Source organism: Melanerpes formicivorus, unplaced genomic scaffold (assembly GCF_026170545.1).
Source record: "Melanerpes formicivorus ecotype bairdi unplaced genomic scaffold, bMelFor1.0.p_v2 SCAF_62, whole genome shotgun sequence".
NCBI lineage: Eukaryota > Metazoa > Chordata > Aves > Piciformes > Picidae > Melanerpes > Melanerpes formicivorus.
The window spans coordinates 2,480,629-2,504,607 of record NW_027142414.1 but is presented as its reverse complement, the minus strand read 5'-3'; the positions used below and the strand labels follow the sequence as shown (position 1 = coordinate 2,504,607).

At 40.6% G+C, this 23,979-nt stretch overlaps 1 protein-coding gene across 5 annotated transcripts in view; it reads right to left on the bottom strand.

The window, feature by feature from the left end:
* The window catches only part of SIPA1L1 (signal induced proliferation associated 1 like 1), a 239,752-nt gene that overhangs the window by 196,000 nt on the left and 19,773 nt on the right, over positions 1 to 23,979 (bottom strand). Inside the window, exon 1 of one of the 5 annotated variants that reach the window (XM_068162143.1) lies at positions 13,521 to 13,596. The exons of the other annotated variants lie outside the window; for them this stretch is intronic. The gene's annotated coding sequence lies outside the window, so the exon portion shown is untranslated. Of the gene's footprint in view, positions 1 to 13,520; positions 13,597 to 23,979 lie in introns of those variants that run through there. 5 annotated transcript variants of the gene reach the window in all.

The following is a 23,979-nucleotide window of genomic DNA, read 5'->3' as shown; positions in this document are numbered from 1 at the left end:
TGATGAAAGTAATGGATCTCCATTACTGCTGTTTCTCATTGTATTTCAACATCACTATTGACCAAAAAAAAATTTTATATATATACACACACACTTGCATGAACATGAAATGCTTGCTAACCACCAACATTCAGATGACAAGCTGTGTCTTATTTCTGACATAACTCTTGCTGAGGAAACTTCTCCCTAGTCAGCACCTTGGTAAGTAAAATCTAATTTCTCCCAATGGCTTCTGCCTGCAGCACAGTATTTGCACCCACTGGGTTCCCTTTTTCATAACAGAAAATTACTAACAAAGGTTTTTATAAATTCTCTCTAACGCTCTTGAGGTGCACTGCCTTGTGTCACGTGGTGGATGGCCGAGACACCACCTTCATTTGTCTGCTGCTTTTCTGCCTGTCAGCTTTGACAGCACAGGCCTAGCCCTGACCCAGCCAAGCAAGTCTTTCTACCACATCGCCAAAAAGTTTCCTCTCAAATCCCAGCCCAGGTTCTGTCATCTACAACTTCCAGAGACATGTCCTCAGAGAAGCCTACTTAGGAACCCATTTCTGTTGCACAAGAACTGTGTGCATGTTAAAGGTAAAAGTAACTAAAAAGACCTGCAGCCAAGAGGTTAGCATGAGAAGTGACGCTCAGAAGAAAAATAACAAGAAACAAAGACACCACAAACAAACAGTACAGAGGTTCAAAACCAATATCCAGTTTTAAACTTAGTGGGGCAAAGTGTTGCTCTACAGCTGTATGAAGCTAAGCATCTGGACTGAAAAGCCTACAAATAAACCATTTCACCAGCCACCGGTGCAGTTAAAGAGAGTAGAGGTGGAAGGCAATACATTTTCACATACTGAGTTGCTATATAGCAGCTGCAAATGCTGGTAAAAGCAGAATATGGCAAAACATGTCAAAAACTGCATACAGGTGCTCTACACTCTTTCTGCTAGGTTCCCCCACCCCAAAGTAGATGTGCTTCTTTCTTATTATTGTTTTGGAGGACCCTAAAGATTAGGGGGAAGCAGCAGAAGAAATGATGCTTCAATGTAAAGACTGCATTTAAAAAAGAACAAAGCCCTAAGTTTTCACAATGCTGTGAGAACTACGTTGCCAATTTTTCTCCTCCCACCCTCTATTATTCTGTGTGATATAATCATATATTATATACAGTCATTAATCAAAAGCGTCTCGAAGCTTTTCACAAACATCTAGTTAGGCCTCATAAAAGAAATAGTAGTTTTCCATCTTTCCAAACAAAGGAGACTCACAGCCATGGACCTGATCCAAGGCAATGTCATATCTCAGCCAGAACCTGTGTATTCATTGCTGTGCTGCCTGGCACTCACCTCTCTGGTCTCCCTCAGAGAGCTCCAAAACCATTGACTATATACATTTAAACATACACTTTATTTATCAGACCAATCTAACTGTACAGAAACTATTCTTCCAGTGAACTGCACATTTTTCTTTGCATTAGGACCAAAGCATACTACACAAAGCATTATAATTACATCTGAACAATAGTGCTGCCAAAAACCAGTGTGGCTTAAAAAAAACTCTGCAGCACAGCAATGCATATTACGATTTGTAGGAACTGAACATGCCACAGAGGACATGCACTTCATTTTCAAAGAAGTTAAGATTTCAGTCCCTTCCTTTCCTTGAAAGCACATCACAATGAAAATATGTCTGTACAATAAACTAACTCTGGCTTCAGCAATATTCTGATTAATATTTGGGACCTATAAAGGTCAATTACAACCTCAAACATTCTGTGAATTACTTGGGTATTAATCTATTAACACTACATAAAATAAACAATCGGGAGCATCAAATCCATCCCCTGCACATGAAAACAGCAGGAGACAAAGGTTATCTTTTGAAACCAAGGCACTTTTCTGTCTCCCTTAGACATGCCATTGTCATCTCTGCATACATAATGAAGGCAACCCTGATTGTTAGGTTATCCTACAGAGTACACATTTTAAGGAGAACCTCCTCAAGGCAGAAAAGGAGAGGGAAAATCTACCCAAACCTCAATGTGCCAATTTAGGAGGTACATCAGTTTAGCTGGAGATACTAATATTCCAGACCACTTGATTATAGCCACAGATGACATGAGTGAGACCTAATTTACCAAGGGCAGAATCAGACAGGCAGGTTAGGCAAAGGGCCAAGCTAGCCTACCTCAGAGTCAGAAATCTCAACACCTGCAGCTGAAGCTAAGACAACCAGGAGGGGGAACCACCCCACAGCAGGATAAGCACAGGGTCTTTTTCAAAGACACCTTTTGTCTGTCTCAATATGGTGTTTTTTCTCTGAGAATTTGAGAAGTCAAACTGCAGTGGCATGCACCAACAGGTGGAGACATCTTTCTCACTTGCACAGAGGTATAGGATGAAGAACTGTAGGGTAACAACACTTTAACCACTTCACATCAACCCTCCCATCTTCACAAAATTTTCTCAAGACAGGCAAAAAGTAGTTTCTAATAGAGTTTTGTACAAGCAAATTCTCCTTCTCCTTCACATCCAATCATTACTTCACTCCTCCCTGGCCTTCTCTATTCACAGGTAGTCTCACAATACTTGTAAAAAACACAAACATTCAATTATGAGCTAGCTACTATGCAAAGGCAAACCTCTTGCTTCCAGTTTCAGACAGACTTTGGCAGCCAGCTGTCTGTTATAAATACTTTCGGGGAAAAAAAGAGGCCAGATAATCCTGGATATAGCCCTATCTGTCCCACACCATCCAAAAGTCACATTAGTCCTTTTAGAAGCTGTGTGACAAACTAAAGCCCCAGATCTGAGAGACAAAACTGTGAATCCCTAATGCAACAGTGCGTTCAACGCCACTGACTGAGCACATTCCATTGCCAGTTTTTACAGTATATGAATACATCATGTTCAATAATCTAGTTAGGAGCATCCTCACAGTCTACACTCTGGGAAATTATTTTTAGCATATTCATTTAGAAATCATCCCAGCTTTTCTGTTGCACAGCCCCATAATGGGCTATTCTCTATTAACCACAAGATTAGCTTATCTGTAGGGCTGGACAAACACAGTCTAGCAATTTATGTTGGAAAACGTAATGTTATGGTTTTTAAGTGAATATGAACATTAAGTGAAGCTAAGTCATGTTCCACTTCATAATTACTCACGCCTATGAACATGTGTTGACATTTTTCAGCATATGGCCATTTTTTTTCTAAAGCAGAATCTCAAGTTAAATTTCACGTAAGTGACTTAAACTGTTTCCCAGCAGTCATGCTTCAATCTTATCTCTACCAGACAGAAGACTGAAAGATTTCCTGATAACCACCCACTTGCAAGCAAGGCATAGAGAAAGCAACACAAACCCAGCGACCTTCTGCCACTCTTACTTTCCAAATGAGCATACTTGGTGCCTTAAAGAAGCTCTTCTGAACAGTCTAAACACTAACTAAAAAAAGAGGAAAAAAAGCACAAAGACACCCCCAACATGAAAAGAGGAGGATACACATCCAATACTACCCCAACACTGTTGCACCTCCTTGTCCTGGTCACAAAGGGTTCCATATGTAAGAGCCTCTCTCCCTTAACAATACTGAGGTGTCGTGACTGGTCTGCTTCACACCTTTCTTTCCACAGAAGATGTGCGCCCATTCTAGCACCCCTCAAGTCTAACACATTACTCATTTCGGAAATATTTGCTAACCACACTGACTTTTAGATTTAGTCTAGCTCTTATTTCAAACCATCTGTAATAAGAAACAGACCAATAACTCCTTATCGTCAAATCTTTTTAGGGCAAGATAAAAACCCTGGGCATATTAAACGCAATGGCATTCACTAAATGGACAAGAAAGTATGGCAACCCACAGATGTAAGCAAATACAGGACATCCTTTCCATAAGGAAGCCAAGGAACAAACAAGTTACACAATGCATTTCATAAAAGGCAAGGTTTCAGTGTTTAGTGAAGGTGCAATACAGTCATCACTTCGGGAGGCAGAGCAAGCAAAGCAAGATATAAAATAAAAATAGTTTTTAAAAAATAATTAATGAGATAACCTAAAAATGCCGAGTGCCTTTTGAAAGCTACTGGGCTTGATGCAATTCTCTCATACAGTTTTTACCTGAACACATTCCCTCCATAATGCACTGCAATCGGCACCGAACAACAGCTCTCTTTTGTGAGGATACGCTGTGCTTATGGCTACTTGGAAACAACAAACAACTTCTTGTTTCTCTTTATTGCACAGGCCCTATCCAGCAGCCAATGTAGTGTGTTGTCTTACAGGGGTTTTTTAACCAATTAAAAAAATAAACCAACTTATCACAGTTCTATGCTTTCTGGAAATAATTATCAGATACAGAAAGGAAGTCACTGCAATGAAACTGCAGAAAATAGTGCAGAGTGTTTTTACAAATGAAGAAAAGGAAGGAAGGAAAAAAACTATTCAGAATCTGGAAGCTTTTCTAAGAAGATTTCAGAACACAGTTAAACTTCACTATGCCTAATTTTAATACAGCTAAATTATTTTACTATGGCAAGAACAAATGCAAAACATTTCCACATCATCATAAGCAATGTAACCATGAAAATTCACAACTGCACTAGAACCATCCAACACTGCATTGGTTAGCAGAAGATACTGCATTTGGGCCACACAATCTCAGTCCTCCTTGGTGTCTACACTAGTACATGATAAGCAGCAAGCTGAATCACTTTGCTGCTCTGAGAAGCAAAAAAAACAATATATCCCAAAAGTCAATAAAACAAAATGTGCAGATCCATAAGCTGCTGTGACTCACTGTCCACACGCCCATCTAATAGTACTACTGCTCGAGAGCTAAGTAGAATGTTTCAGTAGAAGAACCCATTGTGTCAGAAGGGCCATTTTAGGTTACTACCATCATGAAGCTCCACCTTGTACATGGGATCAGTGTTTTACTTTTGGTTGAAACCAAAGCTCCACAGGACATTCTCCAACTGCATGCACTGTGGGAGTTGCTGTTTGAACAGTATGCACATTTACAGAAGGTCTGGGATCAGTTAGTTCTGTAACCTACCACAGAGATCAAATATTTTCAACACAGGTTTTCAACTTACCATTTTAGGACCCTCTGCCAAAATGTAGCTAAATTACTTTTTTGCTCTTAATTCCAGAACAATGCATTTCCACTAGGGAAATCAGAACCTTTATTAGAAAACTATACAGTAGGAAATGGGATATTTAATGAAAACGTTATAGTCTCAGACATTTCGAATCCCACTGCACTCATGAAGTAACTTACACGATTTGCCCTTCACCCCATCTTTAGTGCTCACCACCTCTAAAGTGCTATGTACAACTCCCATAAAACTTTGGGTCAAGGAACACGACAACTTCAGTATTACTGCCCCATGAGGTAGCAAACGAAACTGTGAATCATCCAACAACTTCAGAATTCTACTGAAAAAAATATAGGAAATAAAACCACCTTAATGGAACTAGATACTATTCCCTTTCAAACTTTCCTGCTTACTCAGCACACTAACAAAATGCTCCATTTTATTTCTTGAAATGTATCACCCACAAACTTCCAAATGGTCTGGAAAGGGTTAGAGTCTTAAATATGAAGCAACATCAAGTGACTGTTCATTTATTTTTCAGCATTTCTATACTGAAAGACTAACTTAATTAATTTTTTTTAAACATAACAGACTCACCTCTGTTGGGTTTTTTTTCTCCTTCCACTTTGTGTGGTTCAGTCCTGGCATCCAAAAGGATGGCATTCGTGCCACTAACCGACATACACTTTTTGGCAAGCTACAAAGCAGTTGGTGCTCTTCACAAAGCAGCTCTGTGCTATGCAACTAATCCCACTAAAATATTACCCAGAAGTGAAGCCTAGCATATAAAATGTACGCAAGCATCAGTATTCATAGGCTGAAAATTCATTCGTCTTGATATGTAACAAAAGTCTTCACAGGCCGCCTCATACAAAAGGAAAAACAAAACAGGGAGTTTGTGCCACCCTACCTCATTCTGAACGAATTCTGAATGACTTAAGAGAAAAAAAGAGGGTGTATCATCTTTGGAAGGAAGGAGAGGTAACCCATGAAATGTTTAAGGACGGTGCTAGGTCACATAGGAAAAAAATTAGAGAGGCAAAAGGCCATTTAGAGCTTAGACTGACCACTGGTGTGAAGGACAACAAAAAATGCTTTTATAAATATACTAATGGCAAAAGGAGGGGCAAGGACAACCTCCACTCCCTAGTGGACATGGAGGGGAATATTGTAACTAAAGATGAGGGAAAAGGCAGAGGTACTTAAACACCTTCTTTGCCTCAATTTTTAATAGCAAAATCGGTTGTGTTCCAGACAACTGGCCTCCTGAGCTGTCAGATGGAGACAGGGAGCAGTATAGCTCCCCTGTGATCCAGGAGGAAGTAGCTAGAGGCCAGCTCAGCCACTTGGATCCCCACAAGTCCATGGGACCAGATGGGATCCATCCTAGGGTTCTGAGAGAGCTGGCAGATGAGCTGGCTAAGCCACTCTCCATCATTTTTCAACAGTCCTGGATCACTGGAGAGGTCCCAGAAGACTGGAAGCTGGCCAATGTGATGCCTATCCACAAGAAGGGCTGGTTGGATAAGCCAGGGAATTACAAACCTGTCAGCCTGACCTCAGTGCCAGGCAAGATTATGGAACAAGTCATCTTGAGTGCAATCACACAGCACTCACAGGATGGCTAAGGGATCAGGCCCAGCCAGCATGGATTTAGGAAGGGCAGGTCCTGCCTGACCAACCTGATCTCCTTCTATGATCAGGTGACTGCAGGGACGGCTGTGGATGTAGTCTACCTGGACTTCAGCAAGGCCTTTGACACCATCCCCCACAGCAAACTCCTGGCCAAGCTGTCAGCCCATGGCTTGGACAGGAGCACACTGCATTGGGTTAGGAACTGGCTGGAGGGCCGAGCCCAGAGAGTGGTGGTGAATGGTGCCACATCCAGCTGGCGGCCAGTCAGTAGTGGTGTGCCCCAAGTATCAGTGCTGGGCCCTGTGCTCTTTAATATCTTATCCCCTTGTCCAGATCATTGATAGAGTCCATCATCAGTAAGTTTGCAGATGACACCAAGCTGGGGGCAGGTCTTGATCTGTTAGAGGGTAGGAGAGCCCTGCAGAGGGACCTCGACAGGCTGGAAAGAGGGGCAGAGTCCAAGGGCATGAGACTGAACACATCCAAGCGCCAGGTTCTACACATTGGCCACAACAACCCCATGCAGTGCTACAGGCTGGGGTCAGAGTGGCTGGAGATCGGCCAAGCAGAAAGAGACCTGGGGGTAATGGTTGGTAGTAGGCTGAACATGAGCCAGCAGTGTGCCCAGGTGGCCAAGAAGGCCAGGAACAGTATGGCCAGCAGGAGCAGGGAGGTCATTCTGCCCCTGGACTCAGCACTGGTTAGGCCACACCTTGAGTCCTGTGTCCAGTTCTGGGCCCCTCAGATCAGGAAAGATGTTGACTTGCTGGAACATGTCCAGAGAAGGACAACAAAGCTGGTGAGGGGTTTGGAGCACAGCACTATGAAGAGAGACTGAGGGAGCTGGGGTTGCTTAGCCTGGAGAAGAGGCTCAGGGGAGACCTTCTTGGTGTCTACAACTCCCTGAAGGGAGGCTGCAGCCAGATGGGGGTTGGTCTCTTCTCCCAGACAACCGGTGACAAAACAAGAGGACACAGTCTCAAGCTCTGCCAGGGGAGGTTTAGGCTGGACGTTAGGAGGACGTTCTTCACAGAAAGAGTGATTGGTCATTGGGATGGGCTGCCCAGGGAGATGGTAGAGTCACCATCACTGGAGATATTTAAGAAGAGACTGGATGAAGCGCTTGGTGCCATGGTTTAGTTGATTAGATGGTGTTGGGTGGTGGGTTGGACTCGATCTCAAAGGGTCTTTTCCAGCTTGGTTAATTCTGTAGTTTTAATGGGGGGGAGAAATGGAGAAAATACCAAACACCCTCATGGACATCATAAGCAAAACTAGACTGAAGATCCCAGTGCAAGGTATTTCTCTCACATTTTAAAGTAATTATTGGTTTCAAAGCTCTTTGTCTATCCTTTGACATTGGAAACAGATGAGGAATTGTATCTGGAACAGAAAATAAAACGTGATTCATTTAAAGCATAAGAGCACCAGAGCTCGCTCTGTGCATTTTTTTTCCTTTATAAAGGCATAGTAAGTGATAAAAGATACTCAGCTCATCTTTTGCAGACTAACATACTTCTGACAGGACCATTAGTAGCAGAGAAGAGAATTAAACAAAACAGAAGTGAGAGAGAGACTGTCTTCTGTTCCCCAATTCCTCAAAAGCTGATTCCCTGAAATTCAGTACTTCAAATTCTATTCTATCCTAAGAAGCTGCAAGCTTAACTCATAGCTCACACTATTAGACAGACTTAGGTATTCAAGTTTCTCTGAGCAGTTTCTCTTTTCATGAACTCATAGACTTCTTTGATGAATTAGATTCATTAACCAGACATAAGAGCCAATAGCCTTTACAGGTGCAGTATGCAGCAATTCTAGAGTTTTCCAGAGTATAAATACCTGAAGCACTCTGGCAAATGTAGATGCATTTATATATAAAATACATGGTCATGTATTCATGTAATAATATACATGTTTATAATACTCTAGAGGACAGTCTTGGTGGAATAATTTTTAGAACAAGAGCCAAGTTTTCATGTTGTTTTGTGTTACTTTTTGTTCCTATCCTTTTCCTAGTAACTGGTAGGGAAAAAAAACAAAACACAACCAAACATATTCTCTTTGCTAACTGAACTTCGCTGGTTTATGTTCACACCTGGTTTTTATGCACCTATAAACCAACTGAATGTGGATTAAACTATTTGGTTCCAAAAGCTACTCCACCCCCACTCAACACAGCAAGGCAAAAAAGCATTACCATGCAGAATATAGGACACTGCTCCCCTCAGAAAGGCAGCGGGCAGTTATAAATTAGGTCAATAAATACAAGCTCAAAGCATGCATTCATGGTCACTACAGTTGTATGGCACATTAAAGCAGTCTTCTGCTCATTATCCAAATGGAACACAGGCTGGAAAGGGTCCAGAAGGGCCACAAGAATGATCAGAGGACAGGAAGACCTGTCATATGAAGGAAGGCTGAGAGAATTGGGTTTGTTCAGCCTTGAGAAGGCTCAGGGGAGACCTCATAACGACGTACAAGTACATAAAGCGCAGCTATAAAGGGCAGCTATCATAAGGGGGGAGACTTCCTTTTTACGAAGAGTCACATGGTAAAGACAAGGGGTAATGGGTACAAGTTGCTACTGGGGAGATTTGACTGGATACCAGAAAAAAATAAATTCATCTTCCAGACTATTAGACATTGGAATAAACTCCCAAGGGAGGTGGTGGATTCCCCAACATTAGACAGTTTCGAGGCCTAGCTTGACAGGGTGTTGGGTCATCATTTCAACTATGCTGAGTTGCTGGAACGTGTCCAGATGTGACCGTTTGAGGTGGTGCCTTTAACAAAGGGACACCATGGCCGAAGTCTCTGCTGGACGCAGAGTTTAAATACAGCACACAATCCTTTGCTAATTCGGCTGTGTTTTTTTTTCCTCTTTCAATTTTCTTCGCTTTACTTACGGGGGGGGAAAGAAGGCTTGAGGCCTTCCCCTCAACCCTCGACACCAGAGAAGGGCAACAAAGCTGGGGAGGGGTCTGGAGCACAAGCCCTATGACAAGAGGCTGAGGGAGCCAGGGTTGCTTAGCCTAGAGAAGAGGAGGCTCAGAGGAGACCTTACTGGGGTCTACAACTACCTGAAGGGAGGTTGTAGCCAGGTGAGGGTTGGTCTCTTCTCCTAAACAACTTGTGACAAAACAAGAGCACACAGTCTCAAGCTGCGCCAGGGGAGGTTTAGGTTGGATGTGAGGAAGAAGTTCTTTAGAAAAAGTGATTGGCCATTGGAACGGGCTGCCCAGGGAGGTGGTGGAGTCACCATCACTGGAGGTGTTTAGGAAGAGACTGGATGAGGCACTTGGTGCCATGATTTAGTTGATGAGATGGTGTTGGGTGATAGGTTGGACTTGAGGATCTCAAAGGTCCTTTCCAACCTGGTTAATTCCATTCTATTCTATATTTGTACCCTGAAAGGTTGAACTAGAAGATCCTTGAAGTTCCTTCCAATCTGGTACTCTATGAATCTATAACACTCATCAACTCAAAACTTCTTTGTGTATATCTGTATATTTGCGCGCACTTATGCTGTGGTCAAGTGGGCTTAGAATGTCGTTAACACATTTGTTGTGAGATCAGCTTTTTATTTAGGGGTTGCTTGTTTCTTTGAAAAGTAGGGAAAAGCCATTTTTACCAAAAGGCAACAATGATGTAACTTTGATTTGGCAAAATGTAAGACATTGATCAGAGCGAATGTACAATAGCAAATAAAAATCACTGTCACAAATGGCAGGGCTATTTGCAAGGTTAAAAGGCGCATCTGACAAACCACCCTCAGAAATACTTTGTGAGGCTGTTAGTTACAAGCATTTCAAATAAACTCCCCTACCCAAGAGATGCAAAAGCTGGAAAATAAAGGATAACAAGTTATCCTGAGATGCTCAAGTGCTAGCAAAACCAGTCAGAGCAATGTTTGCCAGTACAGTCCCACTCTGTGTTTATTGGTCATGGCAACAAAGTTTTGCTTTGAAATCCATCTGACCATGAAACCTTTCCAGAAATCTAAACCACAATGCTGCCTTTCTTAAGAAGTCAGAAGACCTTAGTACAGTACACAGATGAGACCTTGAAATATCAGGCAGATCTATTCCTGATATCAGTGAAGTCATGCATGCTTAGCAGGCTTCAAGTTTTATGATTTCTACCTGCTTATAATTTTTTCGTAAGTGGACTACCTGAGAGATGTTTTAGGAACAAACATTGTTTTCTATTTTACCAGCTTCCCCCATCTAGAGTCTCACGAGCTATCCCTAAAAGGTAATACGTAGTTTTAGAAGACAAAAATCATTACAGTAAATCTTTCACCCTCACTAACCAAGGGAAGCCAAGCAACTTGCCAGGAGAAGTTCAAAGATAGAACCATTCATTAAATAAATGCAGTGTTCTGCATCAGGCAGCCCACAGAGATGCAACTCCAATGCAAAACCTCATACACTGTCAACTGCCATGAGCACATACCTAGTGAGGCTTGACCTCACCCACAGTTAAAATATACATATATTTGTTTGCCTGAATGTGTCAGGGATGCCTTAGACTAGCAGAACTCATTTCCAACTATTTTAACTGCCAAATCCAGTAACTAAAGTCTCTCATCTACAAAAAGCTTGCTAAATTTTGTTACTGTGACACAACATTCCAAAGGCTAAGGAAAGTTTTCTTCAATAGTTTCAAATTGTAATTTTGTTTTATTATTATAGTCCATTACACAGTAACATGGCTTACCCAGGTAATACTGCTCCTGTTTTTAAAACTCAGATTATCATAGCAGCATAATGGAACCTTAATTGCTTACATGAAGCTAATTACAACAAAGAAAAATACACTTAAGTTGTTCTTTTATCAGTGAAAACCACTCTACAAGTGGGGTTATAATTCTTTCTAATGCAGGTTAGTCATATGATATCCTACTGCCTTCACCAACAAGAAATAAATAGCAGAAAGTAGTTCTTTATAAAGGGGAAGACAGTGGGGTTATTTCTGCATGTAAAAATATGGTAAATATTTATCAGAGATAGTAGAGATTGACTCAAAATCCAGGAATAGCATGTCACTTCCTAAATTACTCAAAGCTGTTTCAAGAAATAACTGCTGCCAGGTAATTTGGAGGGATCTTTTGCCTCCCAGTAGCTTCCTGACTGAAGTAGCTAGTCCACAGATGATTTTCAGTTCCTTATAGTCAGCTTGCTATTTGTGGTCAGCCTGCAGTTTACGTGTCACCCTCCTATTCACAAGCTGTCATGACTAATGATTAGCATCAGCAGAGCAAGCCAGTGGAAATAAATGCCTTACAAGATATTCTTAAGCAACAACTTCAAAATAAAAGGCAGATACAAGACTGCTAGTATTTAATCACGGAAATGTTCCTGTGAAAGTTTTTCCTATGGGGTTTTTTTTCCCCCTACTCATAGTAAAATATTTAACTAGGTAGATCTATCACTTACCTGCAGACCACCTCATCTATGAAAGCTGAGTCAGACTCTCAGAACTACTGTTGATCTACAGCAGAATCCACATGGATATGGAACATCAGAAGTAGCAAACAAGCAGTAACCAAAACATAAAGGAGGTAAACTGAAGGTATTCAAGTACACTGAAGAACCACATGTTCAGTAAGGCAGTTCCTTCAGGCTTCAGACAAGAGTACCACATTCAATCACAGCAGTCCTAACAACTAGTGCATCTTATGAAAACTGCCATTTTAGAAGAGAATCAATAAGGTTGGAAGAGACCTCAAAGCTCATCAAGCCAACCTTCCATTTTGTGTTCTACCACTTGAGCTGCCATGACAAACTAGGTTAACTGATCTCCTCAAGCAGCAAAGAACTTTAGAAATGTATGCTTGCTGGCTATCCACAGCAGTAATTTGGGATGTAAGAATTCATTTCAAGATAAGAAGATCAGTAAAAGAAATACTATAGAAACCTATAGAACAATGGGAGAAGCAGTATTATTTTACAAAAACCTTTTCACTCCATTACTGCATAATTACTATGTTTTGGAGCATTTCTTGAGATGACAACACTGACAGTATTTTCTCCATCAAACACTGTTTTCTAACCAAATACAAAACCACTTTGAAATAAAGGACAGACAAAATGCTTGGCAGAAAGCAATGTAGCCACTGATCACCACTAAAGAAAGAAAAAAAGTTAAACTCATTCTTCAACTACAACTGAAGCAGTAAATGTCTTTGTTATTCCCACAACTTCAAGCCCAACAGGCTAGAAGGGAAGATCTTCTCTTTGTGGATAGCAACATGAAACTTCAGAGAGTTTGTTTGGTTCATCTTGCAGTCAAGTAATTTTTTTCTGCAATACAGAAGCACAGACTTACCTCAAAAGTATCACAGAGGATCACATTGCACTTGCAATTAATTTTCAATAGCAAAATGAACTTGAATACAAATGTTATCATACACAAAACACTACTTACATGAGGATTATGTCATTTTTCAGCATATCATTCTAGAATTAACATAGATCACTTGAGACATTATCAGAAACAATTTTATTCATGTACTACACAGAGTCCAGCCAATGGACTTCCTTTCCTTATATGTTAGCTAGAAGTCTCAGGGAAATACTTGCAAAAGTAAATGGACCAGAGTCATTCTGGGTATCGTCCCCTTCCTATCTGAAATTACATGATGCATCTCAGCCTTAAAATCTAGTATCAATGATTATTTCACACGACCATACTGGCTTTCAAAACAAACATAGTAGCCACCTCTCTACACAGTACAGCTCTGACCATCAGCCAGCTACTGGGATACTGACAAGTCTAGAATATACCTGAGTATTTGCAGCATATTCATCGACGCAGCTGGTGAGTGAGTGACGAGGAAGGTTCAGAAAAGGTTCCACCCTGGGAGACTTCCCCACCACCTGAGAGCAGAGAGCAGGTACAAAGAGCTGCCTCAGCTGTGTCCCAGTACCCCACACGCTGTTAAACTTAATTGCAGTTGCACATTTCATTCAACAGTTTAAAGTGCTCGAACAAAAGAACCCGTGAAGTAAAGCTGAGATTTACAGCACTTGATCACGTCAAAAACTTCATTAAATCAGCCTCTTATTACACAGCAACCATGAGGAACTGTTTACAATATATTAAAAATGCATCTTCATAAGCATAGCAAATAAGTGAGGGTGTGGTTGCCTCCCAGTTGGCAAGGAGCGTGTGTCTTTCAAATATTTCCAGTTCTACTGCGCAGCAGCTTGGGTTTAAAGCAGTATAATGCAACAGGCTAAAACATATTCAGAGTTATCTCATGCCATTGCCACAACTCCAAGGTGTGCCTTTTGGCTCTGCTAGAGACAATCTTTATTATTTATCCTACATCACTTGCCTACTCAAAGGAAAACATTGTCTTTTTTTACAAAAAGTTATACTGTAAATCACCCTGACTTACATAAAGGGAAGGCCAACCATGTAGGACAAAAACTATTCAGTGCAATACATTCACAAAGCTCAAGAATACAGATCTCAGTTCAGAAGAATAGCAAGATCTCTCACTGAAAGGTCTTATGGAAAACAAATTTTCATAGGATCAGAGCATGACAAAGTACCTGGAAATTATAGCAAATGAACAAATATAAAGTGAGAACAAGCAGAAGCAATCAGCTTTTTTAAATGGTGACCAAGGGAGGAAAAAAAGGGAAGAGGATGATGCCTTGAAAACCTTCCCCAAGGATCTACACACCTTGGCCTGTCCTCACAAACATGGCCTAAACTGACAGATACATAAACTTCTGTAAACATTGCAGAGATGATGTTTGAGACTCAGACACAGACTTAGTTGGAATAATCTTGTCTGAAAGTGACTGTGGATTACTATAGAAGTTCTGCAGTGAGAGGCTGATCATGAACTAAAAATGTCAGATTAAATTCACTACCAAAAAAAACACATTTAGGAAGGGAAAAATCTGCATATTAACAGGCTTCACATATGCTGTTAACCCTTCAGAATTTCTGGAAATCATTATGGATAGTTCACTGAAAATATCAGCTTTACATCAAAGGGCAAGCAAAAAGAACTGGAGTGTTCTAGAAAGCAGAAATCATCACCACACACAATCTACCATGGTTCTTTCAGGCGGTTGCCTGTCACAAACACTGTTCAAAAAAGGTAACAGGGACTAGGGAACAAGGTGGCAAAATTATCACACAGAGGACAGCTTCCAAGGAAACAAGTGTGGATAATCATGGCCTTAAAATTGAATTGAAAAAAAGAGAGAGCTAAAAATCATGAACACAAGCAGGAAATAGTTATCTATGGTGTATAAGAACTGGAAAAATCTCAGTAGGATAGCTAGAGTTTAAAAAGAAATTTAGAAGTAATCTTCTCCTTCACAATATATAATTGTAACTGCAGGACAACATCAAGGTCAGAATTACAGCTTGATTTGAGATGTGAATTCATTGAAGATCAGGTACTTTTTAATAGAACTCCCCTAAATGTGTTATCTCCAGCACTAGCAGTCTTCAAACTAGTAGAAGACTGTAAAAATAGCTGTTTGTAATATACTGCTTCTTACATTTTCCACCTCACACAAAATAAACAGGGAGGGAGGTGTTAGATAGCTTCATCAGTGTGTATGTTTAGACTTAACAGTTTGCAAAACTGATACATGTAAAACAGTTTTGACTATTAAGCACCTAAATCATTCTCAGATACCCAAAGAAGTGCTGTGCTCTCATTCTTCAGTACACGTTATTTTCAGCTACCAGAACTTTCCCTTATTGAATCAAAGTTTTTCTAGCCACTATGTGGGGCAGGGAAAGTGGTGGAACGTCCTAAGTTCCACAGATGCATTACCTGAAACTACAGACTAACAAAACTGAACAACGTGCTTCATTAAGGAGCTCCCAGAAAACCTGAAAGAAATCCCACACGCTCCTGTATCACCAGAAAATTCATATTAGGTTGAACTATGCATGTAATGAAATTTATTTTTTTTTCCCATGCACTACATTTTCAACTGCTCAAGGCTTGCATTCAATCCTTAACAAGCATTGCTTATTTGTCAAGCACATAATTTAGGATTATGCAATTGCATTATGGCTGCCCCAAAATACTATGTGCTGAAAGCACCAAAGTGTTTACAGACTAAGCCTGCCAAACAACCATTCCATCAAAACCACAAGTCAACCACCACTTGAGCTAAACTTGTTCAAACTAGACTGAAATACAGATGTAAAATACTAGGTGCCTACCAAATTGCAAAACAAATGCCAGGAAAACAAAAACAACACACACCTGTTGGAACGCACACAGAGAGGCACTCTGCCACGCACAGAGCCAGCAGCGACACCCACGCCTTTGTAATACAGATTTGAAAGAGGAGAGGGGAAAAAAAAGCAAAACAGTAAGTTTAATTACAGGAACATTCAGAAAAGGCAAAATACCTCAGATCACTGACATTGTTTAGATGGGTTATTTCCATGCCTCCCAGAACTGCACTCAGAAATTAAAGGAGTGACACATTCCTAAGAGGAGCACGTGGTGGTTGTGCTGGGGAAGAAACAAGGAATCAATCACCCATAGATTAGAAATACAGCTTAAAACATAACTAGATTATTCTCATCCAACAGCTGTGTATTGGGTAAAGAAAGAGACGTTGTCTCATCCCAGTTTGTAGTGTCCACAATGACCCAGAGCAGCCTCAGTGAACATCCTCATTGCAGAAGGATGTAAGAACAAAAGCATTACAGAACAACGGCGGCTGTGAATTCTCTCGGAATGACACAGCAGCTGCCCCGTACATGCGAAGTTGTGTGTGTTGCAACCGGTGCTCTTTTTGCTTTACAAATGAGTGTTACACCACCTTTCAGACAAGCCACTTCTTTTTCCAGTTCGATTTGCTGCTCTTTGAAAATACATTTACTAGATTTGCTGGTCTTCAGGGAAAGCAACATATAAAGACCCAGAAACACTCAAAGCTACCAGGCTATTTTTAGGATGTGGTTTGATGAGCAAATCTTCTGGTGCAGCTTCTTGCCTCTTTCCTGCCTTCTCAATTGTGCAAGCACGTATGAGGTGGAGGAGGACAGAGAGACAGCAAATGAATCAGTGACTTGTGCAGCAGTGACGTACCTGGGAGGGAGGCCCAGAAGCAAAATCTAGCAGTAAGAGGCCTGTCATAATGTAGTTTCAGGTGTAGATCTGACACAAACAGCACCCTAGTTCATTACTAAGTATCTTATGTTAAGTTGCAAGCTCCTTTCCCTAAGCTGTCAAACACATCTGGAAGACAGATCTCTCAGTATCAAAACTGCAAAGCACAGCAAGTGAAACCCTGGCCTCCAAAACCAGCACTTAAATACATTTCAGTCTTGGTGCTTACATGAGCTTATAGTGCTCAAATAAAAAACAAGCAGACACAAATCTATATTCCAACTTAACCACATACCACTCCTTCAGGCATGCTGGCTCACCAAATGCAGAAGAGAGCGTCATTTGGCATACAATAGATTACCAAGGGATATCACAGTATCACCAAGGTTGGAAGAGACCTCAAAGATCAAGTCCAACCTGTCACCACAGACCTCATGACTAGACCATGGCACCAAGTGCCACATCCAATCTCCTCTTGAACACCTCCAGGGACAGTGACTCCACCACCTCACCGGGCAGCCCACTCCAAAGACGAACAACTCTCTCAGTGAAGAACTTTCTCCTCACCTCAAGCCTGAACAACCCCTAGTGCAGCTTGAGACTGTGTCCTCTCATTCTGGTGCTGATTGCCTGAGTGAAGAGACTAACTTCCTGGCTACAACCACCCTTCAGGTAGTTGTAGAGAGCAATAAGGTCACCCCTGAGCCTGCTCTTCTCCAGGCTAAACAACCCCAGCTCCCTCAGCCTTTCCTCATAGGGCTTGTGCTCAAGGCCTCACACCAGCCTTGTTGCCCTTCTCTGGACACGTTCAAGTGTCTCGATGTCCTTCTTAAACTAAGGGGCACAGAACTGGACACAGTATATCTCTGTATAGTTTGGCTTAGGTAGCAAGTATCAAAGAAGTTCTGGAAATTCACAAAATACTCTGACTCCATCAAAAACAGCCCCAACTGCAATAAAAGATGAAGTATATTTTAGGGAAGAATAAGTGAATTCATTACACTGAAAAAAACCTTCTTAAATACTCAAAACAAGGCACCAAGGGGAAAAAACCCAACATTTTCAATAATTTTCTCATCTGCAAGAAGCAGAGACCACCTAAATTACTGTTGCCTTACCTGTAACATCACAGTGTATATTAAAAGCACCTTTACTCTTCCTTCAGCTATCCTTGTTTTAGGAAACATGAAAAACTCCACCTGCACACAAGCAAACTCCTTTCCCTTGCTCTACCATAGCAAGTACAGAAACTTCCCCTGTTTAGAAAGAAAAATTCAGTGCAATCCATGTTAGCAGTGCACTATAAGAATTACATTTTCTCTAGTAGAAATAGAAGTGTAAAGTCACTGTACTAAGTCCATTTTGCCAGAGGATGATCTTTCCTGTCCATTAAGACCCTTCCAAACTCCCACTTTTTCCTTTCAAAAACCATCCTACTTTTGAGTCTATGAACAACATAGAGCCGACAAGAACAAAAGGTCAGAAACTGTTACAATGATTCCCCTACAGCTATGAAGATAAAGAAATCAAGAGAACTCACACAGAAAAATCCAGATATGGTCTAACTATACACTACAGATTAGATCTTCAAATGCAATGAGAGGTTTCATTTTCAGCCCATTTCTGTATGGACTTACTCACAATGTGAAGTTTCTACTGCATGCAAAAAAAAAAATATCAGGCAAAAATCTTAATATCTAATAAATAAAGCTTCTTCAATTCAAATGAAATGTGTTTTGGGATATTTCAGCTCCAAAGCAACTCCCTGAAGTTTTTCCTTAGTAATAGTCAGGACCTCCATATACTAAAAATGAGTTAAAAGAAGGCTCTGCCTCCCCTGGGTTTCAAAGCCAACATGGCACCGTCACCATACCTGTACTGTGGAAAGCACTTCACATCTGTCACTACCACCTTCCAGGTGTAAATTTTCACAACAATGATTTTTTTTGCCTCATGTCAAAACAGAGGAAGACTAAATTTGTCTGCTGTCTTTACCCTCTGTAACTTCCTTTGTTCTTTCCACTTACATGGCAGGAAGTGGCACCTTCTGTATTACAACAGCCAGAAGCATTCAGAAAAGTAAGCATTATGCAAGGTAAGTGAATTTTTACCCTGCTCATCAATTCCTTCAGATTTCCATCCCTGTCAGTTAGTATCTGGTCAAATCCAAAGAATGTTTTTTTGACCTACATCAAAAGTTGGAGGTATGACTTTATGGCAACAGTACCATAACACACAGATTTCTTTTTCCTCCTAAGTATTCTGAACTTTTTCTCTTACTTTGTAAAAAAACTCCTGAAGAAAAATCTTAACCACAGTGGTAACCATATAAGCAATCCACACAGTGAACTGATCAACTGAAGCAGACTACATGGCAAGTTCAATTATGGATGTACCATATGCTTCAATAATCTTTCAGGTATATAAAAGGAATCAATTTGTTCAAAACACAAAAAGCCCTTTTGGCAAGACCACACTTTAGCTGAACCATCAGTTTGCCTGCGGAAAACATCAACTATTTGCATCCCCCAGTAGTAACAGTAACTTAAACATGCACAGGAGCAAGACTGCTCTGAACTACTTAGTTCTGCTAGAGGCACTGATACTTAAAATGGCAAAAGAAGTTGCTAGAATCAGATGTTTATTAGTAGAAATAACCAATGTTTTTGTGCTTAGAGGTTGTTTGCCTAATTAAACATCCAGTGATACCTAACATGACCGTTACTAAAGTCTTTCAGCAGCAGCGCAGCAGAAGCCTTAGATATGCTACTTCAAGTTTTATGACTTGGCTACCCTTACTTTATACATGACCAGAACTGCACAATCAGTAAAATCTAAAAATGAGATGTTTATGTCCCAGTAAATGTATACAGCCAAGAAACTTCTTACACACAACTTAACTGAAAGTCATTATCACAAAGTACAACAATTGCATGCATTAATAATGTTTGTTATGAGCCTCAACTTAAAAATATGGAAATGTGATTCTATCTGGAATGTACCTTCTAATATCAGTTTTTACTTCTCCTTTTTGCAGGCTGGAGGTAAGGCTTACGCTTCAGAGGAGCACTGATCAGTTGTCACACTATTATGCACTATGCCAAAGCAGCAGAGTTTTTTCCCAGTAAAGGCTCTCAAACAAAAGACAACCTGGTTCAACAGCAGCACACCCCTCCTGCCCATTAATTTCTCTCCTCTTCCAGTGGTCATTAGCCAATGATTCAGTTAATTACTGTTTGATCTACTCACTTAATGTGGATGTAATTAGGCAAAGTGGAATTTAACTCTGAAGAAGGGCTTCCATTCTATCTACTAAAACACATGAAAACAAAGGCTAATCAAGCTAGTAGACTGCATCATATATTCTCCCACCAGCAAAAATGGAAAGAATTGTCCAAAAAAAGGATGAAACTCATTGACTGATGCAATTCTTACACAACTTTCAAAATCAGCCTAATTTTAAAAACAAAGGCATCAGCAAGGCTGACTACTCACCCACAGAACCTGATACTATCTTTGAAAAAAATTAGTGCCCCACTAGTGACTCCTGCTCCTCATCAGGAAATTAATTCTCTCCTGTTTGCTCAAAAATACTTCAGATCAGTCTGATGAAGTCACAAACAACTAAAAAGAAAAACACACCATCAAGGGTCAGAAACTTTAAAAACAGGCATCCCTTGTGTATTCATGCACAATGCACAGGGAAGGCATTAAAGCACTCAGTTAATTTGTATATCAAGACATTCAGGGCACCAGACAGACATTCACCTAAAGCCAGCCATGACTCTGCAGCTTCCTATATGAAAGCCACCCCTTTTTCATGGAAACTAAGGTAAAAACTTTCCACCCTAAAATGCAGTCTTACTTTCTCCAAAAATGTTCATGAATTACACACATAAACCAAAAATTAGGTTGCTGTAAGTTCAGTGAGTTTTAAGCGACCCACATTACTACAAATACTGTTTTAATAATAAAACCAGGCATCTGAGCAGCAAAAAATAAATCCATTCAAAAGCAGCAGAAAGTGCCACCATTAGCTGTACTTGCATCTTAGCTTGAGAGGCCTTTTTTGGACAAGGCTTTGACTGCAGTTTTACCACAGTCCTGTCTCTCACGGACACAAACTGTAGTTTACAAAGCAAGTTGCAGGTGCATTACCAAAGTAAGTCTGACCTGTGCAGGTGCAAAAAAATAACTGCTCCTCACAGGAATACAGCTAAACTCTAAGAGATAGAAAACTGGAGTTAGATGAAACTCCATGTGACAGCCAACATAAATTTCCTGGCAGATTAAAACAAAAATCATGTAAATAATCCAAGAAGCATGAAGCCATTCAAACAGGCACTGGTTACATTCTTTATCTCATTTGTGTCCACTGATCAAATTAACAGAAAGAAGTAGCATTGGCAAAATAGCAAGAGTGGCTCAATTAGATATAATTAGGCTTGATAAATCTTTTCCCATGAGGTGAAAGGCAAGACAGCTGCGACAGGCACAGGCTGCAAGCTGATGTCCTTACGTCCTGAAACACTACAAGCCATCTTACAAACAAAGCTAGATGAGTTAACCTGCCAAGAGCCCATGGTACAAGAACTGCAGTTCCCAAAATTATTATGCCAGCAAGTTTTAGCTGAAGTTCATCTTTGGCAGAAGTCAAAGCCAAATGGCTGAAAACATAGGAGATTTCTAAACCTAACCAAAGGTCTGCATTCTGGACGGTCCTAGACTCCACATCAAGACAGTTTCTATCACTGTTAGCTCCTGCTCTGGCAGCACCCTGCCAGGTGTCACAAGCAATGTGGCAAGAGATAACAGATAGCAAGGGCAAAGCGGTTTGTTTTTTTTCCACTGGGTCATATGGAAGATTAATCCACACTGGACAAAAATACATCCACCGTCTCTTCTCTCCCACTACCACTTTGTTCCCCTAGTCACTGTTTCTGAGAATATTTGCTTTCATTCTCCTCCCATAGGTATTTATTCAGGCATGACATTGATTGATTTTAAATGACATTAAAATGTGGTACAAAGTGCATCCCTGCATGCAGATCAAACAAACAGTAGTTTATAAATTGAAAGCTGACACCAATAATAAACTACTTTTTCCACTCAAAATCCAACCACCACAACAGTTTGTTTGATGGCTGGCTTGAAGAAACACAATAGAGAGCAATATAACATGCCACGCAAGGCAAAAATACATCAGTAAGATAACAAAAATGATGTGTGACTACCCAGTTCAATTTAGAGAGAAAAAGGAAAAAGCTTCAAGGAGCAGAGAAATATATTGATTAAATCTGCAGCTGTTAAAACAAGTCTGACTACAAATGTGAAAGCCTACTGCAAGGTAAACAACGTAAATAACCCTTTCTGGAAACAGTAATAGGTAAAAAATTATTCAAAAAAAAAAGGTTCTTTGTGTGTCCAGAAATAAAAATAGACTTCTCCAAAAATGCATCATCTCAAGCTGTAGGAAAGATGTCAGTTAATAATATTTACCTTGCAGTGCTTGTCAGTGCTCTGGCTAAACCTAGGTAAGCGACGTTTGCTTTGTCTCAGCGATCTCAGCTGAACAAGTATGCCCAGTATAAGAAAGTTGGACCAAAGCAAGTCCAGCAGAGAGAGCACCAAGTGGTGTTAGGGGACCAAAGTATGTAAGGATAAGGAGGGGCTGAGACACCTGGGTTTGTTACTCTGAAGAATGCTTTGGGGATCACCTTGCTCTCTACATCTACCTAAAGGGAGATTAAAGCAAAGACTAAGCTCAACCTCACTATTATCATACACCTCCAATTTATGCAGGCCATGGAGTCACTATCATTGGAGGTGTTCAGGAGGAGACTTGATAGGGTGCTTGGTTGCATGGTTTAGTTGATTAGGTGGTGTTGGATGATAGGTTGGACATGATGATCTTGAAGGTCTCTTCCAACCTGGTTTATTCTATTCTATTCTTAGTAGGGCAAGTTGGAACAGATGACTTCCAGAGGTCCCTTTCAGCCTGAATCACTCTAAAAATCTGAGACTACTCATTGAAGTTTTCAGCACAACTTTTGATGCCACTTTCCGATGACAAGCAATTGAATTACTACAGCACAACAGACAGGCTGTGTGGAATGAGTGAGGCTTCCAAAACCACCTGTGCAGCATCATATTTGATACAAAACAATTGTCACTTACATATACACAGCAAATGCTGCTGTAAATCCGAGCTCTGCTTTAGCTACCATTACAAGTGTGGCAAAAGAAAAACGAACAGTAAAGTGCACACACAAAAAACCCGCCAGAAAAACCCCACCACCACAAAACAGTTTGCTTGGAAAAAAACAAAACGATCCAGGCTATGGTCTCAAGCTTTTCTGGTGAAAAAGGTATGAAGTAGTTAAATGTCTTTGATGCATTTTTACTCCATTTTCATATGAGAAAAAGATGCTGCATTTCCAGAAATGAGAAAACCAGCCCTCTAGCAGACTGACTCTTCAAATCCAAGTTTCAGAGCCAGAGCAGGCATGTCAGCTTTCCACAGAAAGACTGGGTGTTTCTGTGCACATCTGCAGCGGGACTGTTTCCTGCTTCTATAGATTATGTTCTTTGAAACCTTTTCAGAAATTTTAACCCATTAGATAAGAGTTATACCAAACCAGATCATCAGAATTTGTCATTCTGTTGCTTCTCTAATGAGGAGATCCATTAGAGTGGCTCTAGCTTGCAGCTGCTATGTGGCTCACGAACACAAAAATAGAAATCAAACAATGAAACACAATTTCTGAATAGTTTCATGAAGTATCTTTGCCCTTTGCTATTGGCAGGCACTGTGCTGAACTTCAGAAATACTTAGAAGTGCAACATGTTAAACATCTGAAGCATCCTGTGAAGGTTAGAAAAAGTTTTGTTTTTTGTTAATTACGTGGAGTTACCATCCAGGTCAAAACTCAACTGGCCAACATCCCAAGCAATTCGCTCTAGCTGACCCTGCTTTAAGCAGCAGAATTGGACTAATAGATTGCCAGAGGTCTCCACCAACTAAGAACACCGAATTGCTAAGGTAACTGCATCTGCGGAGCCAGTGAAGGTTAGCCCTCATAAAAACAGGAGCACCTGTCCACACACCCCCATCTGCAGAATCTGAGCTATACTTG